We start from the raw sequence: 18695 nt of genomic DNA on the forward strand, positions 1-18695 counted from the left end.
TTTTTTAAATAACTTCTTTCTGAAAAACACTCAGCTAACAACGGTGAAAATACTGAAATATGGATGCCTATCCTTTCCCCATGGTGTTGACAAACCATGGAAAAGACTGACAATGGATAATTGTGACGTCTTTTTTTTTTTTTTTTAAAGGGAAAGCAGAGTACAGAAGGGACTTTAGAAGGTAGGGTATTTTGGTCAAGAAAAAGGAAATTGGTGAGGGAAAGAAATGTGTCCAGATGGTAAAAGGTCTCATGAAGTTTGTTAATATATGTTAAGTTGTTTGGACTGTATTGTGCAGTCAATGGACAGAGTTTTTAATAAAGAGTGAAACAACTGATGGGATACTAGAAAGGTAACATTGACAGCATTAAACAGGAAAATGAATCAAAGAGAGACTAAATGAAGCAAAGAGAGACTCCTTGAGTCAGGGAGTCTGCCACAAAAATTCCATGTGAGAGACAAGAACAGCCTGAGTAAATTTACCTACAGAGGTGATGAAGAACAGAGGGAAGGAAAATGGGAAACATATTTCTGAGGTACTAATATAAGAAAGCTGAGCACCGAAGAATTGATGCTTTTGAACTGTGGTGTTGGAGAAGACTCTTGAGAGTCCCTTGGACTGCAAGGAGATCCAGCCAGTCCATTCTGAAGGAGATCAGCCCTGTGTGTTCTTTGGAAGGACTGATGCTAAAGCTGAAACTCCAATATTTTGGCCACCTCATGCAAAGACTTGACTCATTCGAAAAATCTCTGATGCTGGGAGGGATTGGGGGGCAGGAGGAGAAGGGGACCACAGAGGATGAGATGGCTGGATGGCATCACCGACTCAATGGACATGAGTTTGAGTGAACTCCGGGAGTTGGTGATGGACAGGGAGGCCTGGTGTGCTGCAATTCATGGGACCGCAAAGAGTCAGACACGACTGAGCGACTGAACTGAATATAATAACAAAAATATCAATTCCCAAACATAAGGTGTTAGGAAAGTCACAATTTGAGAAACCATTGAACAGATTTTACTTATGAGACCTAGAGCAGTAGGGGGTGAGAAAAATTAAATAACACACAGATTCTAGAAGTCAACTATTGGGTGGTGATGGGTGAGTTTATTTTGGAAGAGGAGAAATCCCAAAGTGGCAATACGGACAGACAAATGAAGTATGCAGTAAACCCTGGACAATGTCAGTTTAACTCTGGGGAGAGAGCTCCATGCCAGAAACAAAGACTTGAGTATCATCAAAATGTTTACTATAGAACAGTAGTTATCTTTTCTGCTCCTTAGAATCACCTAAGAAAATTTTTTTAGAAATTGACTATTGCTTCACATCCTAAGGGATTCTAATATAAGTCATTTGGAGTTCAGGTTAGACAATGGGATTACAAAAAAAGAGAAAAGAAAACAAAACTTTCTAGGTGACTTCAATGTGCGGTAAAGTTAAGAAACTTTGCCATGGAGGGACAAATTTGCATGAGGTATTTTAAAGTTAAGAATTTTAACTGGATTCTGGAGTCAAACAGAACAGTATTTGAATCAAAGCTCTGCTAGTTACCTATGAAACTGTACACATGAAAACCACGTTTCTTTTCTGGAGGACAGTAGTGATATTGCCTATTCACTGATTTGAAGGATTATGTGCCAAAAAAGCAATGCTGAATGAGCCTCCGTAAATATCATCATGTACAAGCATTGTTATTAATTATTATTAATACCACATCATCTTATTCTCCATTATATAAAGATGGAAGGATTTTGAGCATAACTTTTCTATCATGTGAACATTCTCTGGCGTTACCCTTCTTTGGGATTGGAATGAAAACTGACATTTTCCAGTCCTGTGGCTACTGCTGTTTCCCAAATTTTCTGACATATAACAGCATCACATTTTAGGATTTTAAATAGCTCAGCTGGAATTCCATCACCTCCACTATCTGTGTCTGTAGTAATGCTTCCTAAGGCCCACGTGATGTAAGACTCCAAGATGACCGACTCTAGATGAGTAACCACCACCAAAAATATATGTCCTTTTCATCATCCAGGATTGGCATGCAAAAGTAGGAAGTCAAGAGAAATACGGAAAAACAGGCAAGTTTGGTCTGGGAGTATAAAATAAAAGGGAAACACTAACAGAGTTTTGTCAATAGAACACACTGGTCATAGAAAACTCCCTTTTCCTGCAACACAAGAACAACTCTGATGTACATAATGTGGACATCATCAGATGTTCATATTGAACTCAGATTGATTATGATGTTTATAGCTCAAAATCCTTCAAGTTGGGCTTTAGCAATACATGAATTGAGAACTCCCCAGTGTACAAACTGAATTTCAAAGAGGCAGAGGAACCAGAGATCATGTTGCCAACATTCACTGGCTCATGGAGAAAACAGGGGAGTTCTAGAAATACATTTAATTCTGCTTCATTAACTTTGATAAAGGCTTTGACTGTGTAGATCACAACAAGTTGTGGAACATTCTTAAAGAAGACAGACACCTTACCCGTCGTCTAAGAAACCTGTAAGCAGGTCGAGAAGCAACAGTTAGAACCAAACATGGAACAACAGATGTTCAAAATTGGGAAAAAAGTATGACAAGGCTTATTTAACTTATATACAGAGTATATCAATGCCAGAATGTGAAATGCCAGACTGGATGAAGCACATGCTGGAATCAAGACTGATGGGAGAAATATCAACAACCTCAGATAACCTGATGATACCCCTCTAATGGCAGAAACCAAAATGTGTCCTTGAGGAGGGTAAAAGAGGAGAGTGAAAAAGCTGGCTTAAAACTCAACATTCAAAAAAAAAAAACTCAACATTCAAAAAACTAATATCATGGCCTCTGGTTTCATCACTTCATGGCAAATAGATGTGGAAAAAGTGGAAGAAGTGCCAGATTTTATTTTCCTGGGTTCCAAAATCTCTGTGAATGGTGACTGTAGCCATGAAATTAAAAGACACTCACTCCTTGGAAAGAAAGGTATGACAAACCTAGATAGCATATTAAAAAGCAGAGCCACCACTGTGCCAATGAAGGTCCATATGGTCAAAGCTGTGGTTTTCATGGTAGTCATGTATGGATGTGAGAACTGGACCATAAAGAAGACTGAGTGCCAAAGAGTTGAAACTTTTGAACTGGTGCTGAAGAAGGCTCTTGACAGCACCATGGACTATAAGATCAAACCAGTCAATCCTAAAGGCAGTCAGTCCTGAATATTCAATGGAAGGACAGATGCTGAAGCTGAGGCTCCAATACTTTGGCCACCTGATGTGAAGAGCCAACTCATTGGGAAAGACCCTGATGCTGGGAAAGACTGAAGATGAAAGGAGAATAGGATGGCAGAGGATGAGATGGTTAGATAGCATTAGCGAATCAGTGGACATGAGTTTGAGCAAACTCAGGGAGATAGTGAAAGACAGAGGAACTTACCATACTTCAGGCCATGGGGTTGCAAAGAGTTGGGTGTGACTTAGCGACTGAACAACATTTTTTTTTCCCCCAGCAGAGGCAGTTTTACTTAGATATAGGGGATTTAACAATAAATTTTTAAGGGAAATGTTTTTGAAGGACTTTTGTTTTCCTTGAGTGGAAATAATTATAAAAATGAGTAAAGGAGCCAGAGAATGAAAAGGTTGAAAATACAGGTAAGGGGAAAATGGACAACTTCTTACCCCAATGAGAATGACTGTCTTAGAAGAGAAGAAAAATAGATTTTTCTGAGACAACTGTGTGTGAACAGGTGTTACATATAATTGGAGAAGTGGAAAAGAAAGAAGAGAGAAAACCCTACTGATACTGTTGGGCAGGAGCTACTCCATGTTGGAACTTGAATTTACTGAGGGTGGAGATCACTTTCATTCACTTCCACACCATTTAATATCCAGTACCCTGCAGCATAGAGATTGGTATTTAATATATGTTTGATGAAGTGAACTATGACTTGTTCATGCTTATTCCGGGAAAGTAAGTAATGGAGGACAAGAATTTCAATGTAAAACAAAGATCCAATGGGAAATTTCCTGTATTCTCTATGTCATCTCTTCTATTTATTATTATTTCCTGGGGTATTTTTATGTCATGTCTTTTATTTTTTTCCTTTTCAATACAAATTTTATTTTATATTACAGTATAGTTGATTCATCCCATTATGTTAGTTTCAGGTGTACAGGCATATATATCCACTCTTTTATAGATTCTTTTCCCATTGAGGTTATTACTGAATATTGAGTAGAGTTTCCTGTGCTATGCAGTAGATCCTTGCTGACTATCTATTTTATATATAGTACTGTTCATATGTTTATCCCACCCTCCTTGTTTATCCCTCCCCTCGCACCTTTCCCTTTTGGTAACTATAAGTTTGTTTTAGAAGTCTGTAAATCTGTTTCTGTTTTGTAAGTAAGTTCATTTGTATCATTTTTTTTTAGATTCTGCATATAAGTATTATATGATATTTGTCTTTGTCTGACTTATTTCACTTAGTATGATAATTTCTCTTTTAAATTATTACTCGTTTCAGAAAGAGTGGAGAATCTTAATGGAGAAAGAATGAAAATGAAAGAAAGATGAAATAAAATACAAAGTGGGGATCTAATGTACACAATGATTCTTATAGTTAAAAATATGGTTCTGTATACTTGACACTTGCAAGTGAACCTGAAATGTTCTCATCACAATGAAGAAATAGTAATTATGTCATGTAATAAAGGTATTAATTAATGCTATGGTGGTAATCATTTTGCACTATATAAGTGTATCAACTCAACATTTTATTACCTTAAAATTGTGCAATGTTATATACCTTCTGTGTCTCAATTAAAAATCCATAAAGTAGGTGAACCGTAAGGGGATAGGCAAAGCTGTATGGCTTTACGACAAAATATTTCTTTGCTTCTCTGGCAGTAGCAACTAAAGTAAAATAAATAATATATTCACTATTATATTAGCTATAACTACAGCTCTAGAAAAATACACAAATTATTTTCTGATATATTCCCTGACCTCTGCTCAAGCTCTCATACCAGGATACCACTTTAAAATAGCTTTCTATATACTCCCAAATTATCTTACTGTGCTCAGAATGAAAAAGATTGATTAATCTGTCTAGTCAGAATATTATTCTAATAAACTAATAAAGCTGGACTCTTCTTTCTACACTCTTGCACTCACTAATCTGAATTCAGTTCAGTGGAAAAACACCTGCAATCAACAGCATTTGGCAAAAGAGCAAAACCGAGTCAATCCAATGTATTACCTTCCTAGAAAAATAATTTACACAGCTCAATATCTGTTTGCATGGTATATGAATATCTTTGTCTCTGAGTAATGTACCAAGTAAAGTAAATTTCAGGATGTTTTTTCTTTTAATTTTTATTTCATATTGGAGCATAGTTGATTAGCAGTGTTGTGTTAGTTTTTCAAGTGTACAGCAAAGTGATTCACTTATACATATACATGTATCTATTTTTTTTTGAATTATTTTCCCATTTAGGTTATTACAGAACATCGTGCAGTATTCCTTTGCTATATAGTAGGTCCTCATCGGAGGTCCATTTTAAATATAGCAGTGTGTTCAGGATGCATTTTATGTATGATAGATCATCATCTATGAAGAAGAGTTATCCATTAGATGCCAAGTTGCACCTGCCTAGAAAATTTAATGGTATAGAATAGGAGGGTGGGTTAAAACAATATTATATAAGAGGGTAAATCATCACATTAAGGAAAGAAAACACAAAAGGGGAGGATATGACGCTTGCTTTTTCCCCCAGCATTGAGAGCAATCAGTGTTCTTACCATCACTACAATAAGACCTTTCCTTGTACACATCCTGCCCCCCAAGGAGTCAGCAAAGGAGCAGATGCTCCATAATCTGCAATTCACGATAACCGCATACATTTGTGTCACTGGAGTAATCCCATTTGATCATTTGGTCTTTGATCTAGCAGTTTGCATGTACAGGTGGCTAAGGCATTGCCTTACTAGCCACTTTGTATCAACCCCAACACAAAGTCCTCCTGGGCTTCACATTTACTTCACTGCATCCAGTTATGCAGTGATTTCATTCCAAAACCTCCATCACACCTCAGCAGCTGTCATCTCCAGAAGCACAGTGCTCACTGTTAAGGGTTTCTTCCCTCCCTTTATTAAATGTGCTTGTTTAATACAGTACATCCCACAGACCAGATGCACTGCATGTATGTTCATTGTCTATAAAATTTCTTTTGGCTGATCACCTTTCTCAATGTTAATAAGCAGAGAGACTATTCTATGGGGTTGTGTTTAACGTTCTAAAGGGCGTTGAGAGGCCACATTGGAAGGATGAATATTTTTCTAAGAGATGAAAGTGTCCAACCACACATTACCTTAATAAATATTTATTAAAGTAATTTTTCATGTGGTAAAACATACATATCATAAAGTTTAACATTTTCACCTTTTAAAGTATACAACTGCTGCTGCTGCTGCTAAGTCACCTCAGTCGCGTCCGACTCTGTGCGACCCCAGAGACGGCAGCCCACCAGGCTCCCCCGTCCCTGGGATTCTCCAGGCAAGAGCACTGGAGTGGGTTGCCATTTCTTTCTCCAATGCATTCACATTGTTGAGGAACCATCACTCCTATCCACTTCCAGAACTTTCTCATCATCTTAAACTGAAAGGCTATACTCATTAAACAATAGCTCCCATTCCTTCCTACCTCAGCCCTTATAACCACTGTCTCTCTGGATCTGACTAGTCTAAGTACATCATGTAAGTGGAGTCCTACCATTTTTATTCTTTTATGTCTTGCAAGGTCAATTAACACAATGTTTTCAAGATTCATCTATATTGTACCGTGTATCAGAGACTGTTTCCTTTTAAGACTGAATAATATTCACTTGTAGGTATATAACATATTTTGATTATCCGTTTCTATGTTGAAAGATATTTAAGTTCTTCTTACATTTTGGGAATTGTGAATAATGTCAATATGAGCATGGCAGCAAAAATATGTATTGCATTCTCTGTTTTCAATCTTTTGGATATATACCTAGAAGTGGGGTTGTTAGATGCTATGGTAATTCAGCTTAGATTTTTGAGGGACCACCATTCTATTTTTCATAATGACTGCATCCTTTTACATTCCCATCATTAATGCACAGCAGTTCTAGTTCTTCCACATTCTTATCAACAGTTTTTTTTTTGTTGTTGTTTGTTTTCTTTCTTTCATTCTTTTGGATAATAGTCACCTAATGTATCAGGTCAATTAACATAAAATTAAATTTGTATTTATGTATTAATATAAAATAAAGTTCCTCATCTGAATAAATCTCAGTCTTAAGGGATAGAATTATTACCAATGGCTCAATCCTATTCTTGTATGCTTTTGTCTTAAAAGATGATGTTTGCTATACTGCCATCTCAGGTAAGCAAGTCTTGGGTGAATATCTAAGGAATTCACCAAAGATAAACTTGAATACTCCCTTTGGTTTCTTTGGTGTTTTATATTGTTATTATCTTCTTGGTCAAGTTGAGATTATCTGTTTCTCTCCATAAAGCTGTGAAATGATCCTCAAAACACAGTCATAGATACAATCCAACACAATGGCATATGTCCATTGCAAAGCAAATGTTACTAGCCTATCCTGTGGAATTCATTCATTCATCCATTCATTCATTTGTCCTAAATTCTACTGTACAAGCGCCTACAATGACAGAAGTATTTTATATCTGCCATACCGAATATGTTAGCCACTAGAGAAGGCAATGGCACCCCACTCCAGTACTCTTGCCTGGAAAATCCCATGGACGGAGGAGCCTGGTAGGCTGCAGTCCATGGGGTCGCTAAGAGTCAGACACGACTGAGCGACTTCCCTTTCACTTTTCACTTCCATGCATTGGAGAAGGAAAGGGCAACCCACTCCAGTGTTCTTGCCTAGAGAATCCCAGGGACGGGGGACCCTGGTGGGCTGCTGTCTCTGGGATTGCACAGAGTCGGACACGACTGAAGCGACTTAGCAGCAGCAGCAACAAGATATATGTGACTACTGACTACGTAAAATGTTACTATTTCAACTGAAACTTAAAATAATTAAACTTGAATTAAATATTAATTAATTAATATAATTAAATATTCAGTTCCCCTGTCACACTCTCTACATTCCAAGTTCTCACTAGGCACAAACAACTTGTGGCTAAAGTGTTAGACAGTGAAGGTTTAGCTGGATACACTGTGAAATTGTTTATCATCCTTCTCCTATTTTATCAAAGTCTGGTCATTAAAACACATAAATATTTCTTGTAATAAAGGGTAATACATGTAAGTGCTAAGACCTACTGAAACACAAATGAGAGACTAGCTTTCTGGGGGGAAATTTGGAAATGCTTTCAAAAAGAGGTAATAATTAAGTTATACTTTGAAGTTAAGTTATATTAAGTTATATAATGAATCATCATAATATATGAATCATATGAATCATCCATATGATTATGGATGATTAAGGATGATGACTCTTTATTAGAGAAGAAAAAGGATATTTAAAGTAGAGAGAAAGGCAAAGGCAATGAGTTGGAATCAAAATGGTGTTTTGAAGGATAGTGAAGTGTGGGGTATATTAAAAGAGATGCTACACCTAGGCAGAAGTGAGAGAAATGGAAAAAAGTTAGAACAGTAATCCAGAACATGAGTGTGAAAAGCAATACACTGGAGTAATTCAGACTTGAAACATGTATAGCAGCAACAAAAGAATGAATAAGCAAGAGTGCATCATGAGTTTGTTCATTTCCTAAAACAGTTCCTTTCCTCCATCAACATTATCATAAAGAGCTCTAATTAAAAAGACTTGAAATTAATGGCTTGGTTGTAATTTGTATCAGAGAAGGCAATGGCAACCTACTCCAGTACTCTTGCCTGGAAAATCCCATGGACGGAGGAGCCTGGAAGGCTGCAGTCCATGGGGTCGTGAAGAGTCGCACACGACTGAGCGACTTCACTTTCACGCATTGGAGAAGGAAATGGCAACCCACTCCAGTGTTCTTGCCTGGAGAATCCCAGGGACAGAGGAGCCTGGTGGGCTGCCGTCTATGGGGTCGCACAGAGTCGGACACGACTCAAGTGACCTAGCAGCAGTAATTTGTATCTGATGTAGATTTTTTTTTTTTTAATTTTACCTTTCTTCAGGGGAACTTATAAGTAAAAGTTTCTCTCATTGGCTAAAGTAGGTCATTCTTAAACCCTCTTAAATAACTACCCAATACTTAAATAATCTAAGACTTGCTTAGCACAAACCATGTTTGTTTGTTATTCTGTTGTTCACTGCAGAATAAAAAGCAAATTATTACAGAAACAGCCTATGAGGGTATAGAAGCTGGAGTAGTTGTTTTACAGTCCTCTTAGATTCTCATTCCAGAGTAAAGTTTAATATACTATGTACACAGTATACTAATATACTATGCTGCAGAGCACTACAACAATTTCCATTCTGAATTTTTGTGATTGGATTAATATTTTAGAGTGCTTATTCAACTACACATTGATCAGAAACTCTTGGCTGTTGTGCTAAAATGCTCTGCCTCTGGCTTATAATTCACCTGGCAAATGGTCAATCATGCTTCATCCTAGAGTGAGTCATGATTCTTACTTTGATCTATTGAAGTATATTTCTAAGATCTACCTTTGCTAGAGTCCTATGAAAAAAAGAGTACTTCTTTGGGATATTAATTAATATGCTCTATAAAGAACTGAAACTAAAATGAATGATTATAGGCAATAGCTTATTACACATGAGCAGTTTTCCATACTATTTAAAAAGATTATACAGTTTGTCATAAAAGGCAATTCTTTAATTCTGGCTGAATATACACCTATTTTGGTTGAAATCTTAATTAATGCTTTTGATTCTGGTTCGTTAACATTGTAATGATTCAGTAAGAAGATGATCCACATCCCAACCTGGCAGAAATGACCAGAAAAATGTCTCAAATGAGGACAGATGCGAGGTAGTCTTACAAGTAAAAAAAGTAATTCATCCACACATGGAACATTTGTATATGACAGACTCATTTTTGTAGCATATGGAAACTAAAACCAGTTCCAGATAGATCTTATACCTGATTGCAAAAACCAAAATTTTTAAAACTTTTGGGAAAAAACATATGAGAATATTTTATGATTTCATGATAAGAAATGATTTCTAAAACAAGATGTTATAAGGAGAAGCCATAATGAAAAATTTGTACTACTTTTAATGAAACACAATAAATATATACATGTGTGTGTGTATATATATATATATATATATATACACACCTAATATATATTTAGTAAAAGACACTAGGTTAAAAAAAGAAAAACATAAGATAGAGCTGAGGAAAAAATATTGACAATGCATATATCAAAAATGAATTAGAATACAGAATAAAGAGATATCTAATAAATCTATACGAGAAAGATAAAGGCCTCAGTACCTGTAAAATATATGGCTAAGCAAGTCACAGTAGAGGAAATGTGAATTTTCAATGGAAAGATGCTCACTGCACATATAATCAAAGAAGACAAATTAAAACCATGCAACTGATAAATTTTAAAAAGTAACAATTTCACACACTCAGCAGATTCATAAGGTTATTTGCCTTTAGTGATTTCACTTCCTTACAGTATGAAATGATGAAGGTTGATAAAAGGATAATTACATTTAAAAAAATAATAAAGAACAGGAAAGGAAAGCTAAAAGAAACAGCAGCTCTAATTTATTTCTCTGTGAGAGTCTCAGGTCTTCTTAAGTGTTTTCCTGTTTTGGCTCTTCAAATCCAGCCTAAGCTAAAATGAAAAGGTATGGAAGGTGCTGTTACACATATGCACAGTTCCCAAAGAACCCAGTAGGGTAAAGACCAAAAGGAAGCAAAACTAAAAGAAGATAAATCAGGAGAGCTGGGTTCGATCCCTGGTTTGGGAAGATCCCCTGGAGAAGGAAATGGCAACGCACTCCAATATTCTTGCCTGGAGAATCCCACAGACAGAGGGAGCCTGGTGGGCTACAGTCCTTGCGGTTGCAGAGTCAGACATGACTGAGCGACTTTCACTCACTCACTCAAAAAGTAACAATATTAAATGTTGACAAGAATAGATAGAATGGTAGTTCTCATCAATGTACTTGCAAATTACAAATGCTGAAAGCCTACATGGGTTTTGGGCAATATCTGAAAAAAGGAAAGATGTAAATTCCACATTATCAATCAGTTTCACTCATAAGCCTATGCCTTAAATAATCTTGAATATTTGCACAGTAATAAATGTAATAATTCAGAATGATTATTTATATGGTGTTTATTACAGTGGGAAATTAGAAATGCTTACTAATGAGGCCAAGAATAGTGGGTAGCCTATCCCTTCTCCAGCAGGTCTTCCCAACCCAGGAATCGAACCAGGGTCTCCTGCATTGCAGGAAGATTCTTTACCAACTGAGCTATCAGGGAAGCCCACTAATGAGACAGGGAAAAGTAAATTGTAGTAGGTTTATAAAATGGAGACTATACAGTAATAAAAATTAATGAAGTTGATCATTCTATACCAACTTAAATAAATCACATGAAATTATATTTCCAAGGAGATATATAGTATGCTGCAATGTTTATAAATATTTTACTTATTTAATACAATACTGTATGATTGAAGGGGGATAATACACATAGTAAATTCACAAGGAATGGTCTGGGAATCATAATATCAAATTTACAACACTGGTTACCTCTTGGAGGGAGATGCAGTCTGAAAAAGTACATTGAGGGCTTCAATTTTATGTTTAATACATAATTAATCTGGGTGGTAACTCACAGACTTTTGTTTCAGCATTTTCTATGTCTTTGCCAAGTGAATATGACATAATCATAAAAAGTCAGAGTCATTAAAAGTTCCAAGTACTCTGAACAGCAGTACTTCAACTCTAAAGGCCATCTTAGGTGACTTTTAAAACTCTATTCTTGAGAAGGGTGCCTTTCTGATGCAGGGCTCTTTCATTTCGGTAGGAATGAATCATATAATTTGACTATACTGTCTAATCAAATCTTTCTCTGAAACACATTAATCTAAGAAACTATGTTCATAGCTCTCAATAAGACATAAGAAGCTATGTTGATGATTCCTCCCCCAACTGCTAAATTAATCTCCATATTGACCTGGCTGGGCTGAGGAATAATCATTGTGATAAACTCTTAAGTGCCTAGTTACACCTGAAATGCTTGCTAAAATGTAGATTTCAGAATCCCAATCCCATATGTTCTAATGTATTAAATCTAGTAGAGCTAGGGAGTCTAGGGAGTAGTATTTTAAGTGTCATTTTTGTTAATTTGGAGGTCTTCTTGGTTCAATGGACAAAGTTTGAGAAAAGCTGCTTCAAGGAATTCACAGTCTCCTGTTGTAAATGAATAAACAAATTCAATGGAATTTTGGAGCTATTATTGAGAGGATAAAAAGATTTAAATCTATTTGCTTAACAGGAAACTCTTCAAAAGAGAAGTGATGACTGATTCATATTTTCAAAGGTCACCCAAGAATCAAGAAAGTGAGAACTAATCTGGGCAGAAGTTCTAACATAAACAAAAGCAGAAAGTTATGACATATCATGAACATTTGAGAAAATGAAAGTCGATTTTCACAGTGATTGGCAAAGTGAAAGTTGTTCAGTTGTTTCCGACTCTTTGCGACTCCATGGACTATATTCTCCAGATCAGAATACTGGAGTGGGTAGCCTTTCCCTCCTCCAGGGGATATTCCCAACCCAGGGATCAAACCCGGGTCTCCCACATTGCAAGCAGATTCTTTACCAAGGATATTGGACTGGGTAGCCTATCCCTTCTCCAGGGGATCTTCAAACCCAGGAATCGAACCAGGGTCTCTTGCATTGCAGGCAGATTCTTTACCAACTGAGCTATGAGTGAAAGTTGAAGACTAAAGAGAGGAATTCTGGGTCCAGATGATTGAGTACCTTGAATAATATAAGGGGTTTGGGTTTCATGGTTTGTGCTCTAGAAAGAAGACTTTGCAGACATAATGTACATGAATTCAAGTGGGGCAAGAATGGAGGTGAGGTGATGGCTTAGAAGGGGGATCCTAGAAAGCATGAGTAGGAACAGGTGGCAGGTCTGTCTCTGGGAAGAAGAGATTAGGTTTAAGAAAAAGAAAGTCATCAGTACATGTTTTTTTCCTCACTGTTTGAATATAGTTGATAAGGCAGTGAAGTGTTAGTTGCTCAGTCATGTCCAACTCTCTGTGATGCCATGGACTATCATCTGCCATGGAATTCTGCCCATGGAATTTTCCAGGCAAGAATACTGGAGTGGGTAGCCACTCCCTTCTCCAGAGGAGCTTCTGGACATGGGGGTTGAACCCGGCTCTCCTGCATTGCTGGTGAATTCTTTACCATCTGAGCCACCAGGGAAGCCAGAGGAATATATCAAAGATGGCTGGATGCATAATGTGCTACTTATGACTGGAAATCTGAGTAAAAGAGCAGTTTGGCAAGAGAGATAATGTATGTGGCTTCAAATGGTTTCTTCTATTATATTTTCCCTTAAAATATTTGTAATTTATCTCTACATGAAGATGTCAAGTAATTCCTTGACAATATAGACATGGCATTCAGGAAAAATATATGGACTAAAGATATAAATTTTTGATTTCATTATTAAAACTCTAGATATACATCTTACTATCTAGGGTGACTGAAGAGAATGAGAAGACGATAAGGGCTAAATTTAGTACAATAATTAGAAAATAGAAAATTACAGTTGACAGATAATTTATGTAAAATGTATAATACAAATTAAAACCAAATTAGATGGCAGACAGAATTGATTGGGAATTTCAGAGGTGTTTAAAAACTATGAGGGTTGGAACAGATAGAGAAATTTCGTAGTGGAGGAGAAATATCAATCTTTTGGATAAATGAATAGAGTTTAGCCAAGAGAAAGGCAGACTCTTCCAGATTAGAGAAGCCATGTGTGCAGAAATGTGAAGGTAGAGCTTCACAATTTTCAATCTGAAAATTACTTGATGGATTCTTCCCAGAAAGCTTGGCTATATTTTTCCACATATCAAAGCAAATGATGAAGGCTCTGTTTCATTCCTGTTTTCTGATTTCGAAAGATGACGGTACAGTTGGGGTGGGGGTTAGAGGTGGAGCTTTCATACTAAAGAAGCTATGGCTGTGACATCCTTGGAAAGTTGTTAATACTATTTATAGATGACTGATCTAGGGGAAATGCAAAGAATGGTTTGGACATGGAAAAAAGATATTTAAGAGACTCAGAAATTATAACTGCTGAAACACAATTTTAATTTTTTTTTAATATGAGGGGAAAAAATAGGTCCATGGCATGCAGGAAAAGCATGTACTATGCTATAAAAAAGAGCTTGTTTCTAATAGTGAATCTACCTTTTATTTGTTCAATGGTTATGTATATTTTGTTTAACCTCTCTGAGATTCAATCTTTTTATAAGTTAAAAAAATCTAATAAAGTCTACTTCAAAAGGGTACTGTAAGGATTGAATGCAATATCTGTGGCAACAAGAGTGTCTAACACTGTGTCTACAGTTTCCTCAGTTACTCTTCTAGGAACTTTATTTCCTATAGGATTAGGATAACTGGCTGGTCCATATAGAACTATGTTTTAGGTATAAACATGAAAGTATCAATAATATTATTGCTCACTCAATTCAATAGCAGATTTATAGAGATAAATGATAGTGACCAGGTCAGAATTCTCACCTACTAAATGATATTATGTTTTTTTTTTTCTGAACTCACAGATCTCAGAGAAAGAGAAAAATAAGTTGAGTTTTCTGGGTGATAAGGAAGAGTTCATTCTCTAGCGTATTGGATGGAACCTCACCTCAAGTTACATTTCAAATGGTGCATTGCACCTGCTCATTTATCAAGCTGCCAAGGGCTAGCTTTGCTGTCTTGCTTTTTTTCTGTTAAAATTCACATCTTTGCACTGTCTTGAATTGCTTAATCTCATAATGTAAGTAACACATTAAATCTTGCCTAAATAAAAATAACTCCTAATGTATCAAGTTTAGACAATGCCAAAAGGTGTGATCACTCAGCTGAGTCTAATGTTAGTTTCCAAATACAGCATGCAAGTGTATAGCTTCCCATTCATTTCTGATCAATGCTATTTTTCTTTGAATTAAATCTTAAAATTTAAAATAAAAGACCTATACAAATCAATATAATTTTCTTTGGAGATATTAGGATATTGTTCTTTACTGTGTACCATATAGGGCAAGAGAAAGTAGGCTTTAAACCTATAAGACACTCTGGGCAGCTCAGAGTCTCTCCTCCAACCCACACTCAAAACAGGTGCTCTACTGCTGGAAATCACTAACCTTTTGCCAGAAAAAGCCTAGAAGATGATAACACTGGTTCAAGGACAGGGTAAGGAAAGGGAAGTAAAAGGAAGTAAGTGGGAAATTATAGCAAATGTGATTAACAGCTGTTTTCTAGAGCAAGCCTCTGTCAGGGATCTGCAGCTGTGTCATTGTACTTCAATTCTTCAGATTATACAAGAAGATGCATAAAGCAAAAGATACATGGAGAAAGGTTAAAGGAAGTCCAAAGAAAGGTTAAAGCAAGTCCAAAATCCGTGGCAACATACGCCCTCACTCCCTACTTATTCTTCAGCTTTATCTTGTCCCTCTCTTTTGGGAAGAAGCTAGATGCCTAAGAAACAAAGTCCTCCTACTCCCTAGGTATCAGTTCTGAGTTGCTGCTGTTGATGATTTTGGTATTTTTTCTGGTTTTGGAGAGAAAGGGAGGGGGTTGCTGGAACACCAGCAGATCCTTTAATAAATGCCTTTAATAAAATCAACATGCTGTATGCCTTCCAGAATGCTTTCTAAAGAGCTACATGTACCTCCTCAAGATATAGAGGAGATACCAGGATATGGCTGGAAAACTAAGTTGCTCAAAATACTGGGTTCTAAGAGCATCCAATTTGGGTTTTAAAGCCTAGCTGCCAGGTTTCTAGTTGTCTGCCTTATATAAGGGTGGATTCCCAAAATATTATGTTTAATATTACATCCTACTTGCCAAATAACCACAATGAAATGTAGTGCAATGATATTATTGTCTTATCCCACGTGCTCAGAAGAGTGTTATTTCCTCTGAAAGATCCCCTTCAAGCAACCAAACATCCCCATGTGAACATTCCATAGGTCCTGAATTTCTGCCCCTTCCTCCAAGTGCTCAGGGGGGGTTGGCAATACACGTTCGAATTAAACAATCTCCCACCACTACTTGGAAATACATTCTCTTCACAGCCCTTTGTAACACAGAGCTTGGTAACAATCACTTAAAAAGAAACAGAGCCGATGACCCAGAGGAATATACAAGGTCAGGAAACTCCCGGTGGGGGTGAGAAAAGGTGGGAGGTGCTGAGGTCAGGGTTAAATGACACTGCCAAAAGAAGTCCCCCGGCCCGGCCACCTCCTTCCTTCATTGCTAGGAGGAGTCTCCAGTGAGCTCCGGCTTTTAGAAGCCTGCCCCTTCGTGCCGCAGAAAGGTTAAGAAGCGCATTTCAAAGCCGCATCTAAGGCAAGCCCAGTTAAAAGAGCCAAGGAAAGCCTGGCCCATGACCAGGATTGGCCCAAATCACTTGCTGCCTTTCTCTTCTCGCAGCCTCATTAGCGCTTCCCTTCTTTCCTCGTCGTCCTCTTTACCCTTAGAGTGCAGGTCCCGCTGGGACTCGGGGGTCACCCTACGGTTAGCGCCTGCAGCTCAGACCCCGGGCTGGGTTGAGATGTTTTAGCATCCCGTCTGCCTATCCCACCTGTCTGCCTGTGGCACAGTGACCCCTGGAAGGATAACGCGGGACCTCTGCGCCTAGGTGTGCGCGTCTTTCGCCGGCCCCTCGGGGACCTCGCGGCATGCGGCTGCAGGATGCAAGCGGCCTCCGCAGCGCTGGAACCCCCGGGCGGAACGGCCGCCCGGGCTGCGGCAGCGAGCTTGCCTCACTGCGCTCCCTGCTTCGCCGGTCCCGCGGGCTATGCCCGCCTCTCCCCATTGTGTCCGCAGCGCTGCGGGGCTGAGCAGTGCGCCCGCGGCACCCGCGCCAACCCCGGAGCTCTAGGCAGCAAGAGCCCGGGAGTGAAGAGAGAGCAGGGAGAAGGAGCCAGAAGGGTCCCCAGAAGGGCTCAGCGCTTCATCAATAATACAGAGGTGACTGGACCCCCCCTGCAATACATTTTCCAGTTAAACGCGATCAACTGGAGCGCTTCCTGGCACGTCCCACGCGTGTGGTTTTTGTGTGTGAAAGATGGGACGCACCTTGTTCATTCATCTATCTGCGCTTCTTCTTCCGCTCTCCTACAGAAAAAGCCCCCTCCTCCCCGCCTTAGCTTTAAACCGCCACCTTTTCCACATCAGCACTCCATTTCCAGGCCCAAACTGCAGGTTGAAAACGCAGATCTGGAAAGACTCCCCTATATACCCTGAAGAGTTTACCAAAATTCACCCAGTAATGCTGATTTTCAAAGCCCCCCTTTTCATCCCCCTTCTTGGAGAATGCTTTCAAAGTTTGGGAGCCTAAATGGCCCTGGACCCGGAGGTTTCTGCAGCCCTGTCCGCATCATGAACCGCGGCGCGGTCAGAGACACCGAGATTACGCCGCAAAGTTGCCCAGCATCAACCCAGCAGGCCGCTGATGCTAGGAGCATCCTTCGAAGCAGTTTTCCGGTGTGTCCCCAGGAAGCCCAGATGCCCGACAGAATCTCCCAAACAAGGATTCATCCAACCACCTACAACAGACACAAATTGCGGAAACTTCTTTGTGAAGCCATCTCAAGCCCACACTGAAGGGACACTCAGCACAACTTGCAAGGAAATAAATACACATCTCATCCCTGCGGGGAAACTTGTTGAATCCCGCCCGAGCGTAAGGCTGCAATTTCCGATGTAGCCTGAAGGTTTTTGATTCTACCCGCAAAGACCCCGGTGCATCCGTCACAATTTCTGGACAAACTGCAGGGTCCTTTACGCACCCATTCTGCACTCCCGCCACCACTGCTGTAAAACGGAGCCTGTGCCTCTAGACAATTCGAAAGCCGGCTGTCACTTCCTTTGCCATCGTTTGGGAGACTTACCCTTTGATACGACTGTTTTCCTCGATCTAGCGGCTCCGGGGTGCAGGCGCAGTCCTCCCAACTTTGCTGGGCACCGAGACCTCCCCGACTTTATTAACCAAGCAAAAGCTGCCTGTGACTTACAAATGTTAAGAGTGGAAAATAGGGAGTGATTGAAGTCGGGTTTCTTCTCGGTATCAGTACCCTGAAAAAATCCAATCCTTCTTCAGTAGAGAATTCTTTCAACCCCGTTATCTCTATTACTATTAATGCGCAGAGCAGAGGGCATTGCATGCAAATAGGTGCAAGTGCGCGCTTCTATTGGTGGCTGCGGAGGCCCCTGGGTCCTACTGCTCAGGCTCTAAACTACACAGCAACACTACACACGCAGCTTCGGAGGCGCGGAGGGGAAAATGGATTTAATTGATTCGTTACCTCTGGTATTGTAACGCCTGCTGCGATGTTTAACGGAGCGGGGGTGGGGGGGAACCCTCACATTTAAACTCATGTCTTGTGATCTATCATTTCATATATGCCTTTAATTGCCTGTGTGGAGTGGCTTTGAACATACAAAGGCTTTTTAAAAGAACCCTTTCTG

The 18695-nt window shown here is 38.9% G+C and overlaps 1 protein-coding gene across 5 annotated transcripts in view; it reads right to left on the reverse strand.

The window, feature by feature from the left end:
• The window catches only part of ROBO1 (roundabout guidance receptor 1), a 1292504-nt gene extending 1274139 nt beyond the window's left edge, over positions 1 to 18365 (reverse strand). For 4 of the 5 annotated variants that reach the window (XM_027550396.1, XM_027550463.1, XM_027550842.1 and 1 more), the window contains exon 1: positions 18119 to 18365. The gene's annotated coding sequence lies outside the window, so the exon portion shown is untranslated. The remainder of the gene's footprint in view (positions 1 to 18118) is intronic. The other variant, XM_027550618.1, reaches the window with a different exon arrangement.
• Between the last annotated feature and the right edge of the window lie 330 nt (positions 18366 to 18695).

Source organism: Bos indicus x Bos taurus, chromosome 1 (genome assembly GCF_003369695.1).
Source record: "Bos indicus x Bos taurus breed Angus x Brahman F1 hybrid chromosome 1, Bos_hybrid_MaternalHap_v2.0, whole genome shotgun sequence".
Taxonomy (NCBI): Eukaryota; Metazoa; Chordata; class Mammalia; order Artiodactyla; family Bovidae; genus Bos; species Bos indicus x Bos taurus.